The following is a 17,172-nucleotide window of genomic DNA, read 5'->3' as shown; positions in this document are numbered from 1 at the left end:
TATAACATTATGACTGCTGTACGTATGACGTTATGACTGCTGTATGTATGAAGTTATGACTGCTGTACGTATGACGTTATGACTGCTGTACGTATGACGTTATGACTGCTGTATGTATGAAGTTATGACTGCTGTACATATGAAGTTATGACTGCTGTAACCATGAAGTTATGACTGCTGTACGTATGAAGTTATGACTGCTGTACGTATGAAGTTATGACTGCTGTACGTATGAAGTTATGACTGCTGTACGTATGAAGTTATGACTGCTGTACGTATGAAGTTATGACTGCTGTAACCATGAAGTTATGACTGCTGTACGTATGAAGTTATGACTGCTGTACGTATGAAGTTATGACTGCTGTACGTATGAAATTATGACTGCTGTACGTATGAAGTTATGACTGCTGTAGATATGAAGTTATGACTGCTGTAACCATGAAGTTATAACTGCTGTACGTATGAAGTTATGACTGCTGTAACCATGAAGTTATGACTGCCATGCGTATGAAGTTATGACTGCTGTAACCATGAAGTTATGACTGCTGTACATATGAAGTTATGACTGCTGTACGTATGAAGTTATGACTGCCGTATGTATGAAGTTATGACTGACGTATGTATGAAGTTATGACTGCTGTACGTATGAAGTTATGACTGCTGTAACCATGAAGTTATGACTGCCGTACGTATGAAGTTATGACTGCTGTAACCATGAAGTTATGACTGCCATATGTATGAAGTTATGACTGCTGTACGTATGAAATTATGACTGCTGTACGTATTAAGTTATGACTGCTGTACATATGAAGTTATGACTGCTGTAACCATTAAGTTATGACTGCTGTACGTATGAAGTTATGACTGCTGTAACCATGAAGTTACAAGATGGATGTATGTTTCTGAGGAGTAGGATGATGTGTACTGTAGACAGATGGATACATATGTATGAGGAGTAGGATGATGTGTACTGTAGACAGATGGATATATATGTATGAGGAGTAGGATTATGTGTAAAGGAGCACCACACAGAACAGCACTGCAGTGGAAAGGTGACCTTGTTAGATAAAACGAGGGCTTGGAAAGCAGATGATGAAAGAGAATAGGCTGATCCATGGCTCATTACTGGAGATCTGAAGGACAACACTGAGCATCCCAAATGGCACCCTATTCCGTAAACACTATTTTTGAGCAGAGCCCAATGGAACTTAGTACACTAAATAGGGAATAGGGTACCATTTGGACGCAGAAACCAGTGCGTGGGTAGAGACTGTCACCTGCTATTGTTGCTTTGTTGTAAAGGAAGGTGACACACAGTGGGATTCTTCATTAGTCAGAAGCCAGCTTGTTGCCAGTTATAACAGCCATACAGACACACATCAGAAAGAACACTACTGCACTCTTAGAAAACCATTCATATTGGGTTCTAGGAAGAACCTTCCAAAAATAAGAGGGTTCTCGGTAGAACCCTTCATAGATGGTTCTAGGAAGAATCTTTAGATTATAAAATTGTTCTTGGGAGAACCCTTCATAGAGGGTTCTAGGTAGAGCCATATACAGGGGGATATTTGAAGAACCCTACATATAGGGTTCTGCAAAGGGCTCTACCCAGCACCAAAAAGGGTTCCCTTATGGAGACAAACTGAAGAACCCTGTGCGGTTCTACTTTTTTTTGTAAAAGTGTGCTATATTGCTCACTCACACGTATGACTGTCCTAGATGGAAAAATACACATTTAGATCTCTGATTATGTCAAGTGTGTCATATCGCACCACACGTTATGATGGAACTCATGAACAAGTATTCAACCTACTTTTGCCAACTTCGTATGTCAGTGTATATATTACATAGCAGTGAAGTGTACCGATGATACTGCCCACTGCTTTTCTCCCAGACCCTATATATGGAACCACTGTTCTCTGTGGAGGGGTTTCACCTTCAGATTAACTGTGGGTTCTTGCTCCACTGGCTTGAGATTCTGGCCTGAGATATGATACTTGGGAAGATCTGCTGAGATCGTTTCACCTTGCCCTGGCCGTGCCTTTCCTTGCCTTTTCCCAGTCTGTCTGTCTAGCTCTAAGAGACTCCCCATAGGAAGAAACACCCATCCTCTCCTCCCCTCTCCTCTCCTCCCCACTCCTCTCCTCCCCTCTCCCCTCTTCTACTCCCCTCCTCCCCCTCCCCCATCACCCCACTCCCCCCATCACCCCACCCCTCCCCCATCACCCCACTCCCCCCATCACCCCACCCCTCTCCTCCCCTCTCCCCTCCACTACTCCCCTCTCCCCTCTTCTCCTCCCCTCTCCCCTCTTCTACTCCCCTCTCCCCCACCCTCCCATCACCCCTCCCCTCCTCCCCCTCCCCCATCACCCCACCCCTCTCCTCTCCTCCCCTCTCCCCTCTTCTACTCCCCTCTCCCCTCTTCTCCTCCCCTCTCCCCTCTCCCCTCTTCTCCTCCCCTCTCCCCCACCCTCCCATCACCCCTCCCCTCCTCCCCTCTCCCCCTCCCCCATCACCCCACCCCTCCCCTCCTCCCCTCTCCCCCTCACTGTTCTCACTGTTCTCACTGCTCTCACTGCTCACTGTACTCACTGTTCTCACTGCTCTCACTGCTCTCACTGTTCTCACTGTTCTCACTGTTCTCACTGATCTCACTGCTCTCACTGTTCTCACTGTTCTCACTGCTCTCACTGCTCTCACTGTTCTCACTGCTCACTGTACTCACTGTTCTCACTGCTCTCACTGTTCTCACTGCTCTCACTGTTCTCACTGTTCTCACTGCTCACTGTACTCACTGTTCTCACTGCTCTCACTGCTCTCACTGTACTCACTGTTCTCACTGTACTCACTGTTCTCACTGTTCTCACTGTTCCCACTGTTCTCACTGCTCACTGTACTCACTGTTCTCACTGCTCTCACTGCTCTCACCGTTCTCACCGTTCTCACTGCTCTCACTGCTCACTGTACTCACTGTTCTCACTGCTCTCACTGTTCTCACTGCTCTCAATATTCACTGTACTCACTATTCTCACTGCTCTCACTGCTCTCACTGTTCTCACTGTTCTCACTGCTCTCACTGTTTTCACTGCTCTCACTGTTCTCACTGATCTCACTGCTCACTGTACTCACTGTTCTCATTGCTCTCACTGTTCTCATTGTTCTCACTGTTCTCACTGTTCTCACTGCTCTCACTGCTCACTGCTCTCACTGCTCTCACTGCTCTCACTGTTCTCACTGCTCTCACTGCTCTCACTGCTCACTGTACTCACTGTTCTCACTGCTCTCACTGTTCTCATTGTTCTCACTGTTCTCACTGCTCTCACTGCTCACTGCTCTAACTGTTCTCACTGCTCTCACTGCTCTCACTGTTCTCACTGTTCTCACTTTTCTCACTGCCAAGTGTTCTCACTGCTCCCTGTACTGATGATGCAGCTTACATTCAGATTGACAGAGCTTGTTAGAGTGACTCATGGAGTGGAAAGTAGAAGGGGGAGCACACTTTGTGTGTGGGTGTGGGTGTGTGTGTGCGTGTGTGTTCGTTTAGGGTCACAGTTTCTCCACTCATTCAGAGAGAATTTTGTAAAGTTGTTTCCAGTGGGCTGATCTTGTGAACATTGGAATTCAGAGCTGCCATGCCAAACCAGTTATAGTATGAGGAGAGGAACACCTAATGACTATCAACTACCTCAGCTCTTACCCCAGCCAATCAGTCTCAGACTGCTGCTACAGTTAGGCAGCTTCAGAACACATTACTGTCTCCATTTAACATTCAGAGATACTTGGATAGGGTGTTTTCGTAGCATTGGATACATTAGTATACATTATACATTGGTAGGGTTGAAATATTTGAATCAGGCTCAAGTCAAGCTATTGACTGAGTGACCATTCGTCTAGTTGCCGGAAGTTGCTTCACTGTTGAATACCCGTTCCAACAATATGCTGACCTCTGATTATTAGTTTGTTAGAAAAAGCAGAATTTTTATGTCATGTCATTTAGCAGACGCTTTTATCCAAGGGGACTTACAGTCATGTGTGCATACACTTTATACCTATGGGTGGTCCGGGAATGGAAACCACTATCCTGGCGTTGCAAAAGCCATGTGTCACGGCTTTCTTCCAGTGAAGGAGAGGCGGACCAAAACGCAGCGTGGTTATAGTTCATGGTTCTTTAATAAGAAAACTCAAACATGAACAAACTACAAAACAATAAACGTGAAAACCGTAACAGTCCTAACTGGTGCATAAAACACAAAGACAGGAAACAATCACCCACAAAATACCCAAAAATATGGCTGCCTAAATATGGCTCCCAATCAGAGACAACGATAAACACCTGCCTCTGATTGAGAACCACTCCAGGCAACCATAGACTTACCTAGACACCTAAAAGAACACAACCCCAAAAATCTACAAAAACCCCTCTACAAGACAAAACACATAAATCACCCATATCACACCCTGGCCTAACCAAAATAATAAAGAAAACAAAGATAACTAAGGCCAGGGCGTGACACCATGCTCTACCAACTGAGCTACAGTGGAGCATTTAGAGCATTTAGTGGAGCGTTTAGAGCATGTGTCAAACTTATTTGAGTGTCTGCGGGTTTTCGCTCCTCCTTTGTACGTCATTGATGAATTAAGGTCACTAGTTAGTAAAGAACTCCCCTCACCTGGTTGTCTAGGTCTTAATTGATAAGAACAATCAAAAACCCGCTGACACTCGGTTTCGGAGCATTTAGAGGCACATTTAGAGCATTTAGTGAATAATAAATAGCCTATGCAAATCCAGTGGAGCATTTAGTAATAGGTTCAGCTAAGTTATCTGAAACTATAGGCATCATGCAGAGGTGTTGAACCCTTTAGCTTGTGTGGTGTTATGCATTACCAACGTCCTATTCAGCTGCACAATCAGGATTGTCATTGTTGCTGACCACACCAAACACAAAACCCCTGAGCAATTCTTCACTAGTCTCTTGTCCCTGCCGGACCAGGGTTCAAATACCATTTGAAATTGTTTGTGTCATCGTCAGCTGTGCTTTATTGAGCTTGCCTGTTGCAATGTGACCAATAGAAAAGTCCCAAAACACACCTGACACTGCAGACAGCTTTAAGCAATGCTCAAAGTATTTGTAAGATTTCAAATACTATTTGAACCCATGTTTGCTACTCTCCCCACCATGTGGTAAAGAAGTAAAAAAGAGAGACGGGGAGCTGAGAGGGATTTTTCTGTTACGCCTTACAGTATCTCTGGGCTGGCTTCTGTACTATTTCATTTAGTTTTTCCACAATTAATATAACATTTATACATACAATACCAGTCAAAAGTTTGGACACACCTGCTCATTCAAGGGTTTTTCTTTATTTTCACTATTTTCTACATTGTAGAATAATAGTAAAGACATCAAAACTATGAAATAACACATATGGAAACATGTAGTAACCATGAAAGACTCATGAAGTAACCAAAAAATTGTTAAACAAATCAAAATAGATTTTAGATTTTAGATTTGTCAAAGAAGCCACCAATTGCCTTGATGACAGCTTTGCACACTCTTGGCATTCTCTCAACTAGCTTCACCTGGAATGCTTTTCCAACAGTCTTGAAGGAGTTCCCACATATGCTCAGCACTTGTTGGCTACTTTTCCTTCACTCTGCGGTCCAACTCATACCATCTCAACTGGGTTGGGGTCGGGTGATTGTGGAGGCCAGGTCATCTAATGCAGCACTCCATCACTCTCCTTCTTGGTCAAATAATCCTAACACAGTCTGGAGGTGTGTTGGGTCATTATCCTGTTGAAAAACAAATGATAGTCCCACTGAGCTCAAACCAGATGGGATATTGAATTCTAAATAAATTACTGACAGTGTCACCAGCAAAGCACCCGCACACCATCACACCTCTTCCTCCATGCTTCACGGTGGGAACCACACATGCGGAGATCATCCGTTCACCTACTCTGCGTCTCACAAAGATATGGCGGTTGGAACCAAAAATCTCCAATTTGGACTTAACAGACAAAATTACAGATTTCCACCAGTCTAATGTCCATTGCTCGTGTTTTTTGGACCAAGTCTTATTCTTATTATTGGCGTCCTTTAGTAGTGTTTTCTTTGCAGCAATTCGACCACAAAGGCCTAATTAACGCAGTCTCCTCTGAACAGTTGATGTTGAGATGTGTCTGTTACTTGAACTCTTTGAAGCATTTATCTGGGCTGCAATCTGAGGTGCAGTTAACTCTAATGAACTTATCCTCTGTAGCAGAGGTAACTCTGGGTCTTCCTTTCTTGTGGCGGTCCTCATGAGAGCCAGTTTCATCATAGCGCTTGATGGTTTCTGCTACTGCACTTTAAGAAACTTTCAAAGTTCTTGACATTTTCCGGATTGACTGACCTTCATGTCTTAAAGTAATGATGGACTATTTCTCTTTGCTTATTTGAGTTGTTCTTGCCATATTATGTATACCAACCCAACCTTGTCACTACACAACTGATTGGCTCAAACGTATTGAGAAGGAAAGAAATTCCACATATGAAATTTTAACAAGACACAACTGTTAATTGAAATGCTTTCCAGGTGACTACCTCAGGAAGCTGGTTGTGAGAATGCCAAGAGTGTGCAAAGTTGTCATCAAGGCAAAGGGTGGCTACTTTGAAGAATCTCATATATAAAATACATTTTGATTTGTTTAACACTGTTTTGTTTACTACATGATTCCATATGTGTTGTTTCATAGTTTTGATGTCTTCATTATTATTATACAATGTAGAAAATAGTCAAAATAAAGAAAAACGCTTGAATGAGTAGGCATGTCCAAACTTTTGACAGGTACTGTACATAGATCCACAAGACTCGACATGACTAGGCAAGGACTCGACATGACTAGGCAAGAATTCGACATGACTAGGCAAGGACTCGACATGACTAGGCAAGGACTCGACATGACTAGGCAAGGATTCGACATGACTAGGCAATAATTCGACATGACTAAGCAAGGACTCAACATGACTAGGCAAGAATTCAACATGACTAGGCAAGGACTCTACATGACTAGGCAAGGACTCTACATGACTAGGCAAGGACTCTACATGACTAGGCAAGGACTCGACATGACTAGGCAAGGACTCGACATGACTAGGCAAGGACTCTACATGACTAGGCAAGGACTCTACATGACTAGGCAAGGACTCTACATGACTAGGCAAGGACTCGACATGACTAGGCAAGGGCTCGACATGACTAGGCAAGGTCTCGACATGACTAGGCAAGGGCTCGACATGACTAGGCAAGGACTCGACATGACTAGGCAAGGGCTCGACATGACTAGGCAAGGACTCGACATGACTTGGCAAGGACTTATTGCACAGAACATTTAAAAAAATCTACAAACGTTAATGACATCACACTTGCTCAGACCCACATGTTGACACCGTATCAGTGCTTTTCCATATTTATTCAATGTTTTGTTTATTTATGATATTGTTTCTTATTTATTATCATAATCAATAGCCATTGGTTTCAGCCATTAGTTGTTTCCAATGCTTGTAAGACTCTGCCCCATATGGCTTCAGATTGTTTTCTTGTTTTATTTTTCAAAATGTAAATAATAAAGCATTTGATTCTACCCTTCTCTTAAAGTTGGAGTATCATTTGACTTCCAGTATTTAAGTAATGTCTTCTTCAATATAAGTGACAAAAATAATATTGTCCAACCCATTGGGTATTTCACCACGCCCTCATATGTCATGTCTTGAAATATGTTGATAGATGGATTAAAAGTAAACTTAAATTGTAAAACTTCTGACAGCCAGCTTTTTAACTCTGCCCATAACTTTTGGGCTTTATAGCACTCCCAGAAGGCATTAATTATTGAGTCATTGTTAGTTAAGACATGACTCTGCCGTTGTGCTGTAGAATTTATGAATTTTGTCTCTTGAATAATACATTATTTACATTAGTTTATACTGAATTAAGAGTACATTTTCGTGAACTGTAATTTTGTTAATTATGTTCCAACACTCCCTCCATCTTGTGCCAATATCAGTTATTTTTAAGTCTTGGTTCCAATAGTTAATATTTTTTCTAAGAGATTGTCAGTTGGTTAGTCTTTCTGCAAGGTTTTGTATATCTTACCTATTCTAAAACTAATGCTATCAACTTTCACCAGATGCAAAACATGCCTACCTGGGTCTCGGGTAAGATTAATCGAATCCCCTCAGTAATACCACTGAGGTGTCACCTACTGAGTGATTTGTGACACAGTGCTGCTATTCGCTAGACTGAGCAGAGTTCAAAGGGCACAGAGACAGGAAATGGGGGGACCCAGGGTCATCTGTATAGGGACATGCGTGAGATGCCACAGCCTAACGTCGTAGCTCAGCGGTTTCTTAATGACCTGCTCTCTACAGGCATGCAGGGAGCACTTCCAGTCTTCCACCACAATTTATAACCCTTGTTATGGTGACCACAGGAGATCCCTGAAACACACACACACCAGAAACATTCCTGTCCTTCATCCAGCCTTATCAGATGAAGAATCAGTCTCCCTATATCCATTATGGAGTAGATTTAACAGATGATAGCTGTCACTAGCTCTGCATGCTCCACTGTCCTACTGTTAGAGAATAGAACTCAGAAGGGGAAGGGATCCACTGTCCTACTGTTAGAGAATAGAACTCAGGAGGGGAAGGGATCCACTGTCCTACTGTTAGAGAATAGAACTCAGGAAGTCTTTTCTTCCCCTGGCTGCTCTAACAAATGTTTATATGGGTGGCCCGGTTTCCTGTAAGACTTAGGGTGGTGTGTGTGTGTGCATACATAAACAAGGGAGGAGGAGGATGTTGTCAGAATATCAGTAAACTTCCATATAAAGGAAATGATAAATGTTCTGAGGATTCAAGGAACAGTGGAACGCTGTGAACTGGTTGTGTTATGACCTCTTGGAGTGCATCCCAAATGTCACCATATTCCTTAGGGGCCCTGATCAAATGTAGTGCACTATGTAGGGAATAGGGTGCCATTTGGAATGCACCTTGTTGTTTTTGGGTTGTTTTCTGTTCCTGCGTTCCTGCGTTCCTCTGTTCTGTCTTTCAGGACAAATTTGATTACTGGAACTCTCTGTGGAGGAAGCTGGCAGACACTAAAAGAGAGGATGTTATTCTGACCTCATAGGCAGACAGACAGGCAGACAGACAGACAGACAGACAGACAGGCAGGCAGGCAGGCAGGCAGGCAGACGGACACACGGGCAGACAAACGGACACACGGGCAGACAGACAGACCACTTTTTTGACAGTTCCCAGTCCCTCTGTTCTCCCATGTGGCATAGCATGCCTATGCCAGTCCTCTGCACTGGGCCTGGTTTTCTGATAACAATGGAGCTTAGGCTTACGAGTGTTTTAACGATGCATCTTAAAAATAACGGCCGAAGATGTCACATCCATTTCCCAAAATGCCACGTAGTGCACTCGTTACAAAGTGAAACTTAACCAAGACTTACAGGAGCTGTCCCATGCTGAAGATGAATCCAGAATATAGGCTAAAGAGCTCGCTGTAGCTCTTAAATGATTTATGGTTATTCAAAACCATATTTTTCGAAATATATTTTTTACATAATACAGTTTTGTAACATTTCAAGTACTATTTGAACCCATGTTTGCTACTCTCCCCACCATGTGGTAAAGAAGTAAAAAAGAGAGACGGGGAGCTGAGAGGGATTTTTCTGTTACGCCTTACAGTATCTCTGGGCTGGCTTCTGTACTGTTTCATTTAGTTTTTCCACAATTAATATAACATGTATACATACAATACCAGTCAAAAGTTTGGACACACCTGCTCATTCAAGGGGTTTTCTTTATTTTTACTATTTTCTACTATTTTCTAGAATAATAGTAAAGACATCAAAACTATGAAATAACACATATGGAAACATGTAGTAACCAAAAAGGTGTTAAACAAATCAAAATATATTTTAGATTTGTCAAAGTAGCCACCCGTTGCCTTGATGACAGCTTTGCACACTCTTGGCATTCTCTCAACCAGCTTCACCTGGAATGCTTTTCAGGGAGTTCCCACATATGCTGAGCACTTGTTGGCTGCTTTTCCTTCAGTCTGCGGTCCGACTCATCCCAAACCATCTCAATTTGTTTGGGGTCGGGGGATTGTGGAGGCCAGGTCATCTGATGCAGCAGTCCCACTAAGCCCAAACCAGATGGGATGGCATATCGCTGCAGAATGCTGTGGTAGCCATGCTGGTTAAGTGTGCCTTGAATTCTAAATAAATCACAGACATTGTCACCAGCAAAGCACCCCCACACCATAACACCTCCTCCTCCATGCTTTATGGTGGGAAATACACAAGTGGAGAGCATCCGTTCACCCACACTGCGTCTCACATAGACACAGAGGTTGGAACCAAAATCTCCAATTTGGACTCCAGACCAAAGGACACATTTCCACCAGTCCAATGTCCATTGCTCATGTTTCTTGGCCCAAGCAAGTCTCTTCTTCTTATTTAGTAGTAGTTTCTTTGCAGCAATTCGACCATGCAGGCCTGATTCACACAGTCTCCTCTGAACAGTTGATGTTGAGATGTGTCTGTTACCGGTCCTCATGAGAGCCAGTTTCATCATAGGCCTTGATGGTTTTTGCGACTGCACTTGAGGAAACTTTCAAAGTTCTTGAAATGTTCCGTATTGACTGACCTTCATGTCTTAAAGTAATGATGGACTGTCGTTTCTCTTTGCTTATTTGAGCTGTTCTTGCCAGAATATGGACTTTTACCAAATAGGGCTATCTTATGTATACCTCCCTACCTTGTCACAGCACAACTGATTGGCTCAAACACATTTGAAGGAAAGAAATTCCACACATTCACTTTTTAGATGGCACACCTGTTAACTGAAATGCATTCCAGGTGACTACCTCATGAAGCTGGTTGAGAGAATGTGAAGGGTGTGCAAAGCTGTCATCAGAGCAAAGGGTGACTATTTGAAGTATTTCAAATATAACATGTATTTTGATTTGTTTAACACTTTTTTGGTTACTACATGATTCCATATGTGTTATTTCATAATTTTGATGTCTTCACTATTATTTTACAATGTAGAAAATAGTAAAAATAAAGAAATACGCTTGAATGAGTAGGCGTTCTAAAACTTTTGACTGGTAGTGTATGTAACATGTTTTTATTTATGTATCCTTTAGTTAACTGGTCAGTTAACAACTAACTTATTTTCCATGACAGCCAACCCCGACGATGCTGGGCCAATTCTACACCGCCCTGTAGCACTCCCAATAATGGCCGGTTGTTATACAGCCTGCTCCACTTGGGAGCCTTTGTATTATGTTGTATTATGTTGTCCATGTGTTATGTATTTAATATGTTATATTATGTTGTCCATGTGTTATGTATTTAAGATGTTGTATTATGTTATATTATGTTGTCCATGTGTTATGTATTTAATATGTTATATTATGTTGTCCATGTGTTATGTATTTAAGATGTTGTATTATGTTATATTATGTTGTCCATGTGTTATGTATTTAAGATGTTGTATTATGTTATATTATGTTGTCCATGTGTTATGTATTTAAGATGTTGTATTATGTTGTCCATGTGTTATGTATTTAATATGTTATATTATGTTGTCCATGTGTTATGTATTTAAGATGTTGTATTATGTTATATTATGTTGTCCATGTGTTATGTATTTAAGATGTTGTATTATGTTGTCCATGTGTTATGTATTTAAGATGTTATATTATGTTGTCCATGTGTTATGTATTTAAGATGTTGTATTATGTTGTCCATGTGTTATGTATTTAATATGTTATATTATGTTGTCCATGTGTTATGTATTTAAGATGTTGTATTATGTTATATTATGTTGTCCATGTGTTATGTATTTAAGATGTTGTATTATGTTGTATTATGTTGTCCATGTGTTATGTATTTAAGATGTTGTATTATGTTATATTATGTTGTCCATGTGTTATGTATTTAAGATGTTATATTATGTTGTCCATGTGTTATGTATTTAAGATGTTATATTATGTTGTCCATGTGTTATGTATTTAAGATGTTATATTATGTTGTCCATGTGTTATGTATTTAAGATGTTATATTATGTTGTCCATGTGTTATGTATTTAAGATGTTATATTATGTTGTCCATGTGTTATGTATTTAAGATGTTATATTATGTTGTCCATGTGTTATGTATTTAAGATGTTATATTATGTTGTCCATGTGTTATGTATTTAAGATGTTGTATTATGTTGTCCATGTGTTATGTATTTAAGATGTTATATTATGTTGTCCATGTGTTGACCTCTAGTAAAAATGAACAATTGCAAATCATACTGGGTCGTATTCTAGTGAGCTCTGCCCCAAAACAAGGCCAATAATAATACCCAGTGTGATTTGCAGTTCATTTTGGTTCATTTTCACAAATACATTGACATTTTGGTAATTTAGCACACACTCTTAGTCATAGCAAGTACAACATTTCTGTAAACCGTTACTGAGAATGGTGCTGCTGTTCGGGCCAGCTACTTGCAAATGTATTTTTGTATTTAAATACAAAATACATGTATTTCAATGAAATACTTTTCAATACAAGTATGGTATTTTGTCATAGAAAGAGAGAGAGAGAGAGAGAGAGAGAGAGAGAGAGATAGAAAGAGAGAGAGAGGGAGAGAGAGATTTGGAGCAAAATAGAGAGATAGGGAGATTTCGCGTGAAATAGAGAGATTTAGAGAGAGAGAGAGAGATTTGGTGTTTAAATATAGGAATAGGGAGAAATTTGGAGAGAAATAAAGAGAGAAAGATTTGGATAAAAATATAGAGATAGAGAAAGATTTTGAGAGAAAAGGAGAGAGAGACAGAGAGTGGGGGAGGCCCTCAGGGAAACAGATAGAGCGATCAGCTGCCGTCTCCTCTCAGTTGGGACTATGTTGTAAATGTTCACGCTGGAAGGTAGACTGGGAAAACAGTGCGTGGGACGCTTTATGTCTTTTCATTCTTCCCTCCCTCCCTCTCTATTTTCCCTTCATGATGTGAATCTCTGGGAGCTACCAGTCTTTCATCTTTTTTGGTCTTTTATTTTAGAACACCGCAAGCTTCTTTTCTTGTGCACACAAAATATCAGTTACCTCCACAGAGGGAGAAAACAAGAGCAACACAGCCCTCAGCGACAGACATATATCAAGGGAGACATTAGAATCCCAAAATGTATGGGGACTCGTTTTAACTATTTCCCTTCAGGAGCAGGGGAGCAAAGGGGAGCAAGGAACAAATATGGAACAGCTGCTGAGAAAAGAAAAGAGTAAAGCTAACCTGTACTCTCTCAAAGCGTCTCACTCAAACACACACAATCACACAGTCTCACGCAGTGTGGAGTAGGTACAAATAAACAAAGAGTCACAGCGCGCCACCTTGTATGGAGTCAAGCAGAAGCCCACATAACAGCCTTGATCTTAATTTGATCACCCTGTTGTTTAATTTGATCACACTGTTGCTGGACATCTTTCCTGCAATGCATGAAATGTAAAACTTGTAGTGTATTTGAGGTTTAAAAAGGCTTCTGAAGTTTGTATTTTCCACTTTGAGATTTCAGGAGTAATTTCAGGCGTAATTTTTTTTAAATTTATTTTTCTTAAATAGTATCAACCCTAACAAAAATGCCCATAATTTATAATCCACATAATAATTCACATTTTCAGTTGCTGCGGGATTATTTTCCTGCTGTAGCAAACTGGCTCAAATTAAGATACTACATATGTATAGATTTATAAGCCTCATTCAATATGACAAGCCTGAAAAGTGCTTCAATTATCCTGAGTGAAAAATCGAAACAAAAATCCATACTTGGCCACATCCAGGCCATAATACATATTTAATAGTGTGGTATTAATTATGAAGTACCTCCTCTCTACATTGGTTGGTCTGTCTAGGGGTTGAGTTGCTCAGGGCTAAGGCTGGGCTGAGGCTGGGGTAGGGGTAGGGTGAGGCTGGGGTCTGTCTGTACCGCGGTAGATCAACACAGATGTAGCCCATGGGGAATGACTGCGGACGGCCGACAATTAGCAACATAATATATAATTGGTCCTACTATAGGACCAATGTTCCCTCTAATTTTCTTCTGCACAGAGCAAATTTCAGGTCTGCTGAGCTCACACTTGAACATTGTGAAAATTCTGTGCAACTTCTGGTGCGCTTTTACTGTGAACACTGAGGCTGTACCTTTTTTAAATGAGTTTTAACAGTGGCCAAGTAGGCTACTGTGGCTATTTGATCATAATGGAGGCCTATCAGAGTGGCTACCATCAAAAACCATGGAGAAAACGCATCCCATAACATTTTAACATGGAAATGGCTGTTCTATCATTCAGCCTACAGTAGCAGCCAATGTTTGGTGTTCAATGTAGACCTACATTCCATGAGACTTCTGAAAAAAACATGCAGGGCTTGACAACATGTTTATCCACTTGTCCTTCAGACAAGGAGGTGACTGAAACCACACTACAAAATTAAATGCATCATTATTCCCATTCCATTATTACAGGGAATCAGACATATGATGATCTGCATATTGGCAACACTGCCCTTTTACAGAAAAAAATAGCTATTTACCTTACTTGCTTTTCAAAGATGTCTAGAAATGTGCATGTTTTGTGCTCTTGTAGGAAGAAACCACTCCCCCATTGCCGACTTCAAATGATCTATAACAAGGCTAATAACTCACTAACTAGCAAAGGATATGAACAAATGTGCACATGTGGCTACATGCAGCTCTCGCTTTGATCTCAAAACCAGCACATCTACTGGCACAGATCCATATATGGCAATGGTCTATTTGCATATAGGAATATAGAGTTGGGCCTGAGTCCTGCCTGTCAATGCAATAGAATCCTACTCCTATGCTCTGTTACTACAAGAACATCTCTTGCATGGTTCGGTATGTTGCATTGAAAGTGACGAATATTGCGTTGATTCGATTACAATTCCCACAGCAGAGGGAAACGTTGATAGTGTTAACTAAAGGGGAAAACTAGAAGTGAAGTTCAATCTTGTGCTTCTCTGAGCAGGCTGATATTTCTTCTGTGCGGCAGTCCCTGGGGAGCTGCGCACCCGCGCGCGGTTTAGAGGAAACATTGCATAGGAGCCTGATCTGTTAGCTGGTGCCTGTAGCTTAGCTACATACTACATAGCACTAGGATGATTCTTGACTTTATTTTATGTAGATAGACCTCTTCCTATAAATACAATGGAAGATTCTAAGGCTGATATGCACATTTACTGCAAACTAAGACAGTCCGAAGTTGTTGGGTATACTTCTGTGGTGACTTTATTTAGAGTTCTTGTTCAACCTTCACTGTGATGATGGGCAGACAGCTGTGGAACTGTATAAACTGAGATTAAAAGAAACACAAACACCTCTGTCAACACAGAATGACCTAGAAGAGGTTTTCTGTTGTAAAGCATGCAAGTGGATCGTCACACACACACACACACCCACACACACACACACACACACACACACACACACACACACACACACACACACACACACACACACACACACACACACACACGCACACACACACACACACACAGACACACACACACACACACGCAGACACACACACACACACACACACACACACACACACACACACACACACACACACACACACACACACACACACACACACACACACACACGCAGACACACACAGACACACACTCACACACACCTCTTCACATCTCTTGTGCTATGTTTAGTGTGTGAGCATAGAACAACAAAAGCAAAGCGCTCCGCTCTGTGAAATTCTTTCTTTTGCTGGAGAGATTTCTTTGTCCCTGCACCCACACACACTGGATATATCCCAAATGGTACCCAATTCCCTGCATAGGGCACTATGGGCCCTGGTCAACAGTAGTGCACTCTATAGGGAATAGGGAGCCATTTGGGACACACCAATGCATCACACCCAGCTCTCAGAACAATGAGGAGAGCTACTAACGTTGTCGGGGAAAGGTGTGGAAGGTTATATATGTGTGTATGTGTGTGTGTGTGTGTGTGCGTGTGTATGGAAAGGTGTGGAAGCAGTGTAGCCTCTAAAAGCACCTTTCAGCATTTTCACTGCCAGGAGAGAAACAACTAGAGAAATCATTTAAATAATAGTTGTTGTTCTATTGCCATATTAGACTAATGGGATGTTCCTGATCCAACACGTTACGGAGCGGTTGCTTGTTCTATGCATATGGTCTATTTTTATGTATAAGTAAATTCATCTACAGTATGCAGAATAGCTTTGTGTTCTATGATCATTGTTCTATGATTGGTATTGAGGCATTAGTCAGATTTGAGTCAGACAGTGCAGTATAGTGATAGTCTAGCAGTGTGTTAGCCTACAGCAGGGGTATTCAAACCCTGGAGTTCTGAAGTACAGCTGTTTTTCTGTTCCCAGGTCTAAATCTGATTAGAGTGGAAGAGTTAAAGAAAAGCAGTGGAACTGGCTTTGGGGACCTTATTTGAATTTGAGGGGCCTCTAGTTTCTAGTTCAAAAATGTTCCTCGAGGTTCAAACCAGAACCTTTTTATGATGGGAGGGTCTCAATTTTTATACTTTTTAATAATATATTGTAGAGGTGGCAGCCTATCAGATTGGAGATGTGGCTTTCAGATAGTTATTTTTGGTCACCCGTTAGCGTAAATGTTATTCCTTCTTATCATGTTAAGTTTGTACACTGCATATTAAAATATTCCTTGAATAGTTATGCATGTTACATACTCTAATATAATATAAACATTGCTGATCACATACAGTAATAAACTGGTAACTATTCCAACTTTGGGATTTGCATAGGCTCTCGAGGAACTCATACGCCTATGTTAGCCTCATTGAAGCCACAAAACTGTCAGATTTCAACCTTAATTATGATTTATTTTTTTTCACCTTTATTAAACCAGGTAGGCTAGTTGAGAATAAGTTCTCATTTACAACTGCGACCTGGCCAAGATAAAGCAAAGCAGTGTGACAAAAACAACAACACAGAGTTACACATGGAATAAACAAACAAACAGTCAATAATACAATAGAAAAAGTCTATATATAGTGTGTGCAATTGTGGTAGGATAAATTAGGTAAGGCATTAAATAGGCCATA

General features: G+C 41.1%; 1 protein-coding gene across 2 annotated transcripts in view; it reads left to right on the top strand.

Annotated features, from left to right (window-relative positions):
• Positions 1 to 17,172, top strand: part of macrod2 (mono-ADP ribosylhydrolase 2) — a 1,220,194-nt gene that overhangs the window by 311,827 nt on the left and 891,195 nt on the right. The gene's annotated exons all lie outside the window — the stretch shown is intronic.

The sequence above is a fragment of the Oncorhynchus mykiss genome, chromosome 23 (assembly GCF_057628025.1).
Source record: "Oncorhynchus mykiss isolate SJ-2025 chromosome 23, ASM5762802v1, whole genome shotgun sequence".
NCBI lineage: Eukaryota > Metazoa > Chordata > Actinopteri > Salmoniformes > Salmonidae > Oncorhynchus > Oncorhynchus mykiss.
Note: the sequence above shows the minus strand (reverse complement) of the source record. Positions and strands in the feature narration are given on the sequence as shown.